The sequence below is a fragment of the Adiantum capillus-veneris genome, chromosome 26 (assembly GCF_014529385.1).
Source record: "Adiantum capillus-veneris isolate H3 chromosome 26, ASM1452938v2, whole genome shotgun sequence".
Classification (NCBI taxonomy): domain Eukaryota; kingdom Viridiplantae; phylum Streptophyta; class Polypodiopsida; order Polypodiales; family Pteridaceae; genus Adiantum; species Adiantum capillus-veneris.
In genome coordinates, this window is record NC_140956.1 from 81,666,056 (window position 1) to 81,678,171 (window position 12,116).

Consider the following 12,116-nt stretch of genomic DNA (forward strand, 5'->3'; position numbering starts at 1 on the left):
TCAATTCAACTTTTTTCCGTGGATTGACAATTATATTCGTGGTTCTCACTATGCCTGCAATAAGATAGGAGTGAGGTTAGACACCCGTCCCACCGGAAGGGCTCTCCAGTTTTGCAAAAATCATGAAGGAGGTAGAGCTCCACAAGATTGAGGCCGAAGTGCGTCAAATTGATACAGATGAAAGGCGTGTAGAGAAATCTCTCGAGATTGAACTACAAATTGTACAAAATTTGGCAGGTGGACGAGATGCTTGATATTAGATGGCATCTTGTTAGGTCCTCTCTAGATGTAATCAAGTAATAAAATAAAGGAACACCAATGTATTTTTCTTGAAATGTTAGTACGAAAGAGGTCAGTGCCTTGGGATGTTTGTGAGATAGAGAGCTTGTGTGAAACACGAGTTACACTTGGGGTAGAGGATCCAATAAACATATGGACCCAAAACTAGAAAAACACTACAAGAGGTGCTTAATAGTAGCGACGCTCATAGTGCAACGCTCAAACATGAAAAAACACGGCTTCACTATAAGCGTCGATTTATGCGTCGCCTTGTAACATAGCGACGCCTATAGTGACGCTTATAGTGACGCCGCCAGGGATAAAAAAAATAACCGAGAGCGTCCAAAAACTCAAATCTGAGATCTGAGTTTCGACGCGTGCTCAAGCAAGCAAGGTAACACTCTCCCTCTCTCTCTCTCTTTCTTCTCCACACACACAGGAGGAGAGTAAGGAGAGCCAAGTATGCTCCTTTCCTCTCTTCACTCTCATGTTCCCTTCCCATTTTCTCTCTCCCTCTCTCTCTCTCTCTCACACACACACACGAGAAGAGTAAGGAGAGCCAAGTATGCTCCTTCCCTCTCCTCACTCTCATGTTCCCTTCCCACTTTCTCTCTCCCTCTCTCTTTATCTCACACACACACACACATTGTGTTTTAGAGAGAGAGAGATAGAGAGAGAGAGAGAGAAAGAGCAAGAGCATAAACAAAAAACGCACATACACATGTATAAACAAAGAAAGCACACACACATTGAGAGAGGAAAAGAGAGAGAGAGAGCATGCATAAACCAAAAACGCACACACACATGCATAAACAAAGAATGCACACACACATTGAGAGAGGAAAAGAGAGAGGGAGAGAGAGAGAGAGAGAGAGAGAGAGAGAAAAGAAGAACAAGAAGAGAGTCTTAACATCGTAGGAAACTATCCCAAGAGACCTTAAAGATCTAGTCGACAAGAGTTGAACTCAAGACCTGTTGCTCATAAGAGAAATGGCATAATCAATCTATCACATTTCGGTGATAGAATAGTTATACCATTTTTCTCCTTTTTTTATTGGCGTGTACACACACCCACACACACACCCGAGAAGAAGAGAGTTTAATTTAATGTCGTAGGAAACTAATTAAAGAGACCTAAAAATCTAGCCAACGAGGAGTTGAACTGAAGACCTGTTATTCAAGAGGAAAATGGCAAAACCAATCTACCACACTTGGGTGATAGAAAGGTTATACCATTTTTCTCTTTTTATTGGCACACACACACACCCACACACACAAGAAGAAGAGAGTTTTAACGTCGTAGGAAACTATCCCAAAAGACGTTAAAGATTAGGTTAGATGTAGACTTACGTTAAATAAGATTTAGCTTTATTTAAGTTAAATTAGATCAAATTGAGGTTTATTTTTAGTAAGATTTACGTTTGATTAGATTTAGGTTTATTTACATTAGATTTAGATTTACGTTATATTAGATTAGATTTAGGTTATTTACCTGTCATTGAAGAGGGACAATCGCATAACCAATCTACCACACTTGGGTGATAAAAAGATTATACGATTTTTCTCTTTTTATTGGCACACACACACACACCCACACACATACACACGCACACACACACACACATACAAGAAGAAGAGAGTTTTAACGTCGTAGAAAACTATCCCAAAAGACGTTAAAGATTAGGTTAGATGTAGACTTACTTTAAATTAGATTTAGGTTTATTTAAGTTAAATTAGATTAGATTTAGGTTTATTTTTAGTTAGATTTACGTTTGGTTAGATTTAGGTTTATTTACGCTAGATTTAGATTTACATTATATTAGATTAAATTTAGGTTTATTTACGTTATATTAGATTATATTTAGGTTATTTACCTGTTATTGAAGAGGGAATTGGCATAACCAATCTACCACACTTGGGTGATAGAAAGGTTATACCATTTTCTTACTTTTATCGTTTAAGATGAGGTTAGAAGAAATGACGAGAAAATGGCGAGAAAATTTCCTGCGCTACAGCCTCGACAGTCCATGTGGACCAGCAATTCCACCTGCATATTCGACTGCTACTGCCATACAATAAGCTTTCATGTTCAGCTAATGGAAGAGCAAATTGAGCCTACCCAGAAATTAGTGATGCAAGATGCTGATTCCAAGGGTCACACACACACACACACCACATCCCGTCAAATCTAGAGTAAGAATTAAGTGCCTTGAGCAGACAAAGAATGGTGTACCTACATGCTACAAACAAAGATCTACTGTGAAAAGATGGTAAGATGCTCTGAAATGCTACACCTAGAGAATAGGCAAAGGGGTTTTGTCCACTACATGCAGTATCATGTAGACGTGGGTGTGTAGATTTCCTGTACCCACAAATATAGGCATTGACCAATAAAGACGAGATTATAACCCGGTGGTTTTGATCTCCGTGCACCTCTAGACCGAGGTGTGCGGGAATTGGACATGACTAGAGAATGTGAGGTAGTTTATAGTGTGAACAAAGAGAGAGAGAGAGAGAGAGAGAGAGAGAGAGAGAGAGAGAGAGAGAGAAGATGAAGAATGCCAATAGAAGATTAAATTTTTTGTCCAGGTTATGAGATGTTTTTACTCATTATGAGTAGTGATGAGGATGTGGGGCCGTCCAACCGAAACAACTATCTCTCAACGAGGATCTTATGTCCTTGTAATCATTGCAAGCATGTTGTGCGACGGACAAGACGCGTTTCTTTGCAGCACGTTCAAAAATTTGGTGAGTTTGATCCATCTAATATAGATCGAGTTGTTGCCAATTATAACTCGTCGGACTCTGACGTTGGCCAACAAGCAGCAATCTTGCAACCCAATAGACGTGTTCGCAGGCTCTTTGGTCAAGCAGCATATGTGAGGCCACAAGATGTAGCCTCTGACAGCTCGGGGGATGATCATGCAGAGCACATTCCCAACGAGGCAATGTTTGAGCCCGAGATTGATGAAATGATCGAGATGATCATGGATTCAGAAAGGCTTATCTATGATGATATGAAAAGTGAAGCCGATACGCCATTGTATAATGGAGCACGTATGTCTAGATTGAAAGCACTCCTCGTTCTTCTCAACATGCAGGCAAAGTTTGGATGGAGTGACACTAGCGTCACAGCGCTTTTCAGGTGATCTATTACAATTAGTTTACTTTAATTAATAAAACTCTAAATGTATAATGATCTGATAGATTTTTACACAATTGTAGCGTATTTTTATGTTGTGTAGATTGCTCAAAGAGCACATACTACCAACTGATAATGTGATGCCAGATTCGCGAGAGGAAGCAAGAAAGATTTTACGAAACTTGGAGATAGATTAAAATTTGATCCACGCTTGTCCTAATGACTGCATTCTTTTCAGAGGGGAATACATAGACATGGAGAAGTGTCCAAAATGTGATTCCGGAAGATATCGAGTAGATCTCCACGGAACAAAAATTCTGCAAAAGGTTTTGCGACATTTTCCTCTGCTTCCTCGGATCAAGCATTTCTTTGAATGTAAGTCCATGGCCGCCCTAGCATCATGCCATGAGGAGAATAAATCTTCGGATGGTGTGCTACGGATTCCTACAGATTGTGCACCCTAGAAATATATAGATGGAACATGGTTGGATTTTGCTAGGGAAGCTCAAAATTTGCGCTTAGGCCTGGCTATGGATGGCGTAAATCTATTTGGTCAAAGATCAACATCTTACAGTGTATGGCCCTTTGTCATCGTCAACTACAACATTCCCCCGTGGTTGACTACGAAGAAGGGGAACCTATGGCTAAGCTTGATTGTGCCGGGGTCATATAAAGTGAAGAATATGGATGTGTATCTTCGTCCACTATTGGAAGAGCTACAACAATTATGGATTGACATAGAGGTGGTGGATATGAGCCGACACACAGGTCGACGGAATGCTTTGATCAGAGGCATTCTAATGTGGACCATGCATGACTATTCCGGACTAATAGAATGCTCAGGTGATCTATTTACACTCCTCACTTAGACACTGTAAATCTTCGTTTTTCTCAAGCTGATCTATTATCATGTGTATACATGCAGGGCTTCAAACAAGAAGATACAGAGCATGTGTCCCATGTGGACCTAGACTGAATGCACATAGGGCGCCCTCATTGAAGAAGAAAATATACAAAGGTCGTCAAGCGTATCTTCCAGAGAATCATGTGTTACGTGACGGCTTTTTGGGAAGAGAGCCACCGAGGATGTCTGCACAAGCATGGTTAGAGCAGAAGGAGATGTGTGATGACGGATTTCCCCCAGGGATGAAGAGACTATCTCTATGGTACGAGTTACCATACTGGCCCCGACTCATGATCAATCACTTGCTCGATCCAATGCACATATTCAAGAATGTGGGTAATTCGCTATGGGACCGTCTCACCAGCAAGAAAGATACTTTGGGAGCTAGAGTTGACCTTAGAAATGTGGATCGTATGGAGCAATATTGGCCGCAAACAACGTCCGATGGATCGATAAAACTCCCTAAAGCACCATGGATTTTCACAGGAGCCAAAAAACGCAAAGTAAAAGAGACCATTCGATCTTTGCGGACCCCCACTGGTCTAATGCACTCGCTCCAAACTTGTTTTACTATAGAAGGAAAGCTTACCGGTTTGAAGTCACATGACTGGCATAAAATGTGTCAGGTATGTTCATAGTGAAGTATATCATAGTGGGAATTGTGTAACAAATTCGTGTGTGGACTTTAATATCATTGCTGCACGTGTTTTGCAGTTTATTTTACCGGTTGCCATTGAGGGATGTTTGTTTCTTGACGTCCGCAACACAATCTACAAACTGGCGAAGTTGGTGCAATGGATCTCACAAAAGGAGATCAACGTAGAGTCCATACCATTCGCCAAACTAAATGCTGCGGAGGTTGTGTGCGTGTTTGAGAAACATTTGTTGAGCTTATATGTGAAGCTACTCAATATATGTCTTCTCTCTATATGGCACCCAGGTCCCCTCTATATATATATCATCTCATGTGTGTATTCTACACACTTTGGGGTTCTATTTCTGTGCTCTCTCTCTCTCTCTCTCAACATGATATCAAAGCAGTACGTTTTTATTTTTGATTTCTTTGCTAATTGAAAATTATTTTGCAGAAACTACCTACTCAAGAGTTGGAATCGATGTGATCTACAACTTTGCAGAAGGAAGTTTTTTCAAATTCTTCACCGATTTTGAGTTATCGTTCGCGGACTGCGTACATGCCTGAAAAGCATGTTCCGTTTTTTGTTTTTGATTTCTCTACTAGTTGAAAACGATTTTGCAGAAACTAATCGCGCAAAGGACCAGAATCAATGTGTTCTATAACTTTGCAGAAAGAAGTTTTTTCAAATTCTTCACCAATTTTGAGTTATCGTTCGCGGACTGCGTACATGCCTGAAAAGCAACTTTCGCTTTTTGTTTTTGATTTTTCTGCTAATTGAAAACGGTTTTGCAAAAACTACCCCTTGGTGGGATCGGAATCGATGTGGTCTACAACTTTGCAGAAGAAAGTTTTTTCAAATTCTGCATCGATTTTGAGTTATCGTTTGTGGACTGCGTTCATATCCGAAAAGCAACTTTCCTTTTCTGTTTTTGAGTTTTCTCTTGATTGAAAACGATTTTGCAAAAACTATCAAGGGGAGGGATTGGAATCGATGTGGTCTACAACTTTGCAGAAGAAAATTTTTTCAAATTCTGCACGGATTTTGAGTTATCGTTCGTAGACTGCATACATGTCCGAAAAACAACTTTGGCTTTCTATTTTTGAGTTTTCTTCTAATTGAAAACGATTTTGCAGAAACTGCTCGTGCAAGGGACCGAAATCGATGTGGTCTACAACTTTGCAGAAGGAACTAGCCGTTGTAGGCATCGGAATCGATGAGAAACTATTTGCTTAAGCCATCGTAATCGATGTGGTCTATAACTTTGCAGAAGAAAGTTTCTCTAAATTCTGCACCGATTTTGGGTTATCGTCTTGGACTGCGAATATGTTTGAAAAGCGAAATTTTACTTTTTGATTTTGATTTTTCTCATAATTGAAAACTTCTCAATTATATTTTTTCTTCATCAATCATATATTTGTTAGTACTTTGGTCATGCTGATTTTTGTTGATACCATGATGATATTTCATTGATACCATGGTTATTCTCGGTGATGCCATGATGATGTTTCGTTGATACCATGGTTATTCTCGGTGATTCCATGATGATATTTCGTTAATTCCATGGTGATTTTTGTTGATACCATGATGCTGTTTCGTTGATACCATGGTTATTCTCGATGATACCATGATGTTGTTTCGTTGATACATGGTTATTCTCGGTGATACCATGATGTTGTCTCGTTGATACCATGGTTATTCTCGGTGATGCCATGATGTTGTTTCGTTGATACAATTATTATTTTCGGTGATATCATGATGCTTTTCGTTGATACCATGATGATTTATTCATTTTTATTGATACAATGATGATGTTTTGTTAATTCTTTGATGATATTCATTGATCACTATGTTGATAAATGTTGTTTTATGTAGTATATACACATATCATTTGCATCACGTAATCACGCATCTTGTACTTTTACGTTCATACTCTATGTACCATATTTTTTCGTGCATATATATGTCGTCAAAAGAGTGGAGTCGCGAACCACCTCTTATGGCATTGTGAACGTAAATTATTTCACTAACGATGCTAATAATTTTCATGACTATGTTTTTTTGAGTCTATGATCTATGTAGGATTCATCCAAGAATTGATTTTATGAAGACAAACTTGGTGACAATAAAAGATTTATGAAGATATGTTTGGTGATGACAACATGAAGATATGTTTGGTGATACGATAGTGATGACAAGCTATATAGCAGATTCATGGAGACACTTCTGATTACGAGCTAATCGATAGCCTTTACACCTCTTTATTGAACCTTTGTATTCATTATTGTATTTGATAGGATAGGAGTAATGTAACTCCTCGTAAAACATTCATTGTAAAAGGAGTGATGTAGCTCCTCATAAAATATTCATTGTAAAAGGAGTGATGTAGCTCCTCATGAACATTTGTATATTCAATGATTTTTATAATATAACGGTGGGTGTATATAGAGCTGTGGGTTTTTCCCTTGATCCCCCAAGGGTTTTTTCATCCATAGTTAGGGACCCTTATTTGAGTGGGGGTGTTGATCTTATATGCGAAGCTACTCAATATATGGCTTCTCTATATATGGCACCCAGGTCCCCTCTATATATACATCATCTCATGTATGTATTCTACACACTTTGGGGTTCTATTTTTGTGCTCTCTCTCTCTCTCAACAACATTTTCCTACTACCATGCTAACCATTCAGGTGCATCTTCTTGTTCACATAGTTGATGAGGTGGAAATAGCTGGCACAGTACATTCCACATGGATGTTCTTTTTAGAACGTTTCATGAAAACGCTCAAGGGATATGTGCGTTAGAAGGCATGTCTAGAGGGTAGCATGGTAGAAGGTTGGCTGTTATTAGAGTCCCTAGTGTACATTGGAGAGTGGCTAGACGGATTTGATAAAGCCGGGGACACACTATGGCGACACCATAGATGATGAGCGCATATCTGGAATTGTCATGTGCAATCTCGGTGTTGAGAAGAAGATGACAGAAGATCTAGAGGCTAAAATCAACCGATTTTGCATGCTTCAGAATCCAGTCATGCAGAAGTGGATTTCACAATATGAGGATGCAAAGCAAGAGCGACAAAGGGCAAGAATCGAGTGGAGACGGGAAGACGATCACCGATGCACTATCCGACAGGTCTAGAGAGCCTACCAACATTCATGATCTTAAGATGGTTGCACAACCAATTGAAAAGTGCGCAATAGTGCGGTGAAGAAGTGACTTAGGAAGAGTGGGAGTACTCTAGGGGTTGCGCGACCAAGGTAAATTTGCAATGTATGACTAGTAACTTTCTAGATGTTTGAACGGCCACTCATAATCTTTGTTGGTTGTAGTATAAGTCATACACAACAACATGGTGTTAAGGTCGACATTTTAGGGTGGAACGGATCGACAGAAAGCGTTTCACTCAAGATTGTGGAATTATGGCAAAATTTGAACAGTCTAGTCGATGACGGTCCTTTGATGCAGATCCTGTGGTGGCGGAATCCACTTACTGCGGCAAGCTACAAGAGATTTTGAGGATCGATTATAGAGGATTTTTTGTCGACTTGTTCGACGTGCAATGGTTGAAGATAATCATGGAGGGTTGCAACGCTACTGTGCGTAGAGGAGAGTCTAGTTTTCTTGAGGTGGATTCAACTAAGAAATGGACTGACCTAAGAGACACTTTCGTACTATCCAAGCATTGTGAACAAGTAAGTATGTAAATAGTTAACATCCCATTTTAGAATTTATGTGTTTGGAATCTCTCATGTAAGTTATGTGGCTCTTGCAGGTGATATTTCATCCTACAAAGTCTGCATCAAACTGGTGGTACGTCATAGAGGTAGCCCCTCATAGTGCACAGACGTATGAAGGCTACCATGTGCCAATCACAGTGGCATCAATGGAGGAGATCGGAGAAGATGCTCAGTCAGAAGCCGTGGAGGTGGTGCCAGACGAACATCAAGATGATACTCTCTATGGGGTGCATGAAGAGGATCTACAGAATGAAACAGAGGACATCTGTTTAAACGGAGAGATCTATATAGATATAGGAAGTTATGCTGAGCTATGCGAGGATGAGAGAGAGATCTCTTAAAGCCATAAATATTGTATTTGAACAATTTTGCTCCGTTTTGTAAATTCAGAGTTATGAACTTGCCTCTTCCATCACTCAAGTTGAATAGAAGAAAAACGCTTTCTGCTGTTGCTAGCCTTTGAATATTCCAAAGCTACAAGCACATTCAAGTTATTGTACGATTCTCCATCTTGAACAATTTTGCTCCATTCATTCAATATTAAGTTTAACACTAGAATAATAATAGGACACTTTTGTGTCCTGTTAAGTGACCATTTTTCTTGAATTATTTGAAGAGTATGAAAATGAATTTCTAGGTGCTATATATCCACAAAGTTGTCTTATGAGCTGAAAAAAACATAGAATTTTTTTTTGAGTATCAATCTCACCATTAACCTTACTCTTGCACAACATTTTTGAACCTAAACTGTGTGAAAAAACGGGTCCTGTTTTTGGCATTTTTTTCAATTTTTGGCAACTATACCACTCTAAACTTCATGTTTGTGAGGTTTACATGGCCAGAGGTTAGGCCTTCATAGTTCTCAACATGTTCTGATGCTTGTAGGGAGAGCTAAGTGTTAAAATTGAAAGTTATGACCAATTTACAAGAATTGCATAATCCTGTTTTTTGGCCAAAATTAGCACTTTTATTATTTTTTTGCTGGCTTTCTTGATATCATACTTAAATTTTGATTTGTGTAAGTGTAACGTATAACATAAAGCTAATCTTCCTGGAGTTTTGGGGGACCTAATATGCTATATAGCATAGTATATGATGATGGTTGAGTTTTTTGATTGCTGAAGAATACGATACATTTTAGAGTAGCAAGTATAACTTTCTCAATATTTCTAGTTTCTTAGGCCAATTGTATGTATTTTGTAGGTAGTAACCATATCTAATCATAGACTACAAACTTGGCTAGATATTGAGTAGTTTCTATGGGTTTCTAGAGGTCATAATGCTAAACCCAATTTTTTCATGTTTGCTGTATTTAGCATTTTATCATTGCCCCCAAGGTTCCAATTGTAAGAGATCCATTATCCTTTTGACATGCTCCATGGATCCTTTTGAATCCAAATGCCCAAAGGGAACTAAGAAAACATGTATATAGTATCTGTATTGAGCATGACTATAGAAACTTTGATGATAGGTCTGCAGAATGGCAAAAATGCAACTTTTTTGTACCTATTTTTTTGCCCAAAAAAAACTTAGTGAGGTAAAAGAAACCATATTTTTTTGTTACCAACCCATTGAAGTTAACCGGGCATTTTATCTCATGTCCTACAAAAATCCCCACTCTTATGTATATGCAATCAACCGTAAGAAATTGTTGTTTTGGGCCAAATGCACTGGTCCATCAACTTTGGAGGCTTGTAGTGACCAAGGGATGAGAAAAATTACAAGTTTCTCATTTTTTCCATATGTAGTAGTTATTGAACTATAAGCTCATGAAAGGATTTTTCAAAATGAGTGGATCTACTATGGTTTTGGAAATTTTTCCCAAAACCCTGAAAGGACACTTTTATGTCTTGTTAGGTTACCATTCTAGTGTTAAATATTCGTGTGTTTAATGCAGGTTTGGATGATGAGGAGTTTCTTTCTTCTTTATCACCCAAGCAGAGACAGTGCTACGTGGAGCGTCATCGCTCTGGCGCACCATCGCGTGTCCCTACTCCATCTGCATCTCCCTCTGTTTTGGAGTCCTCAGCGCGCTCCAAAACTTCGGTGTTGACGAGACGATCTTCACACTCGTCTAGGAACCGACGCTCTAGTGGTGGCGGTGGTGGTTGTTGTGGGGGTAGTGCGACCGATGCTTTGACACCGCCTCGTGTTCGACGAGGCTCTTTACCCCCTCCTTCTTTGCCCGTCCCGACACCAGCCACGGCATCGCCATTGACACCAAGTTTTGTGCGGCTGATTGCCATTCTCTGCAGTGACACACTGACGGGAGCAAAGCGAACTCCTAACCCCCGACAGCCTCTAAAACACCGGGGACCGAATGGCGCGCCTGGAGACTGTCACGGTAAAGCAAACAGGGGCACCACCTAGCTTCAGTGGCTAGGACGCAAACAACACACCACCATAACAAAGTTTTCATCCAAGAGAGATGGATGCTTGGGAGTAATGATGAAGAGGGAAAGGGAATGAGATCAAGTGAGAGAGAGAGAGAGAGAGAGAGAGAGAGAGAGAGAGAGAGAGAGAGGGAGGGGGTATAGCGGCTTAGTACTTAGGCACCACAAAAGGATGGCGAATCCGCACACCCTTCACACATACACAAGCTCACTCCAAACACAAGATTAGGTTGCGATTCCGCACACCTCACATGGGCAAAACATTGCAAGAAAACCTACTCACAAAACCTCAAGCTTTATTTAGAGAATAAGGCGATGAAATGGGGAGCATAGGGTAGGGGAATGAGAAGGGAGAGTGTGGTAGAGCACATGGAGGATAGATGGGAGTTGATGGCGAAGACTCGCACGAGGGTTATGGCCATCATCCTTCATTTAGCTGCCCTTCATCTTCCATAGCCAAGGGCGTAGAGGTCATGCTCAAGACAAGCATGGTGATTGTGGTGATGGTGATGGTGTGGGTGTGTGTGTGTGCACTAGGCACACACAATGCATAGTGTGTTCTTTGGTGATGTTGGGTGTGTGTGTATTTAGTGTGATGGTGACCCCTCTTTATATAGGGGATGAGGGGGGAGGAATTCTAGAATTTAGAAATGAAGAAATCATTATCTACATAGGCCATGTGACTGTGGGTCCCACTTGTCTGGCTGTGTGTATATGTGCCAGAACAGTAGTCTCATGAGAGAGAGATGGGTTGATGAAAAAAAAGTGAGAGGTGACATGGAGAATAAAGTAATTACAAGAGGGGAGAGAGGGGAGTGTGTTCAGAGGTGAATCTGTGTGCAGATGTGTGTGAACACAAGAAAAATCAGGTAACCACCGGGTGGGAATGGGTCTGTGGGCACCTTTTTCAATGAAACTGAGTGTGTGTGAGTGTAGGGGAGGTTATTTAGCTACAAGACAAGAGACATGGCGCCCTTTAGAGAGAGAGGGGGGTATTTGGGTCATGGGATATGATAGGAGAG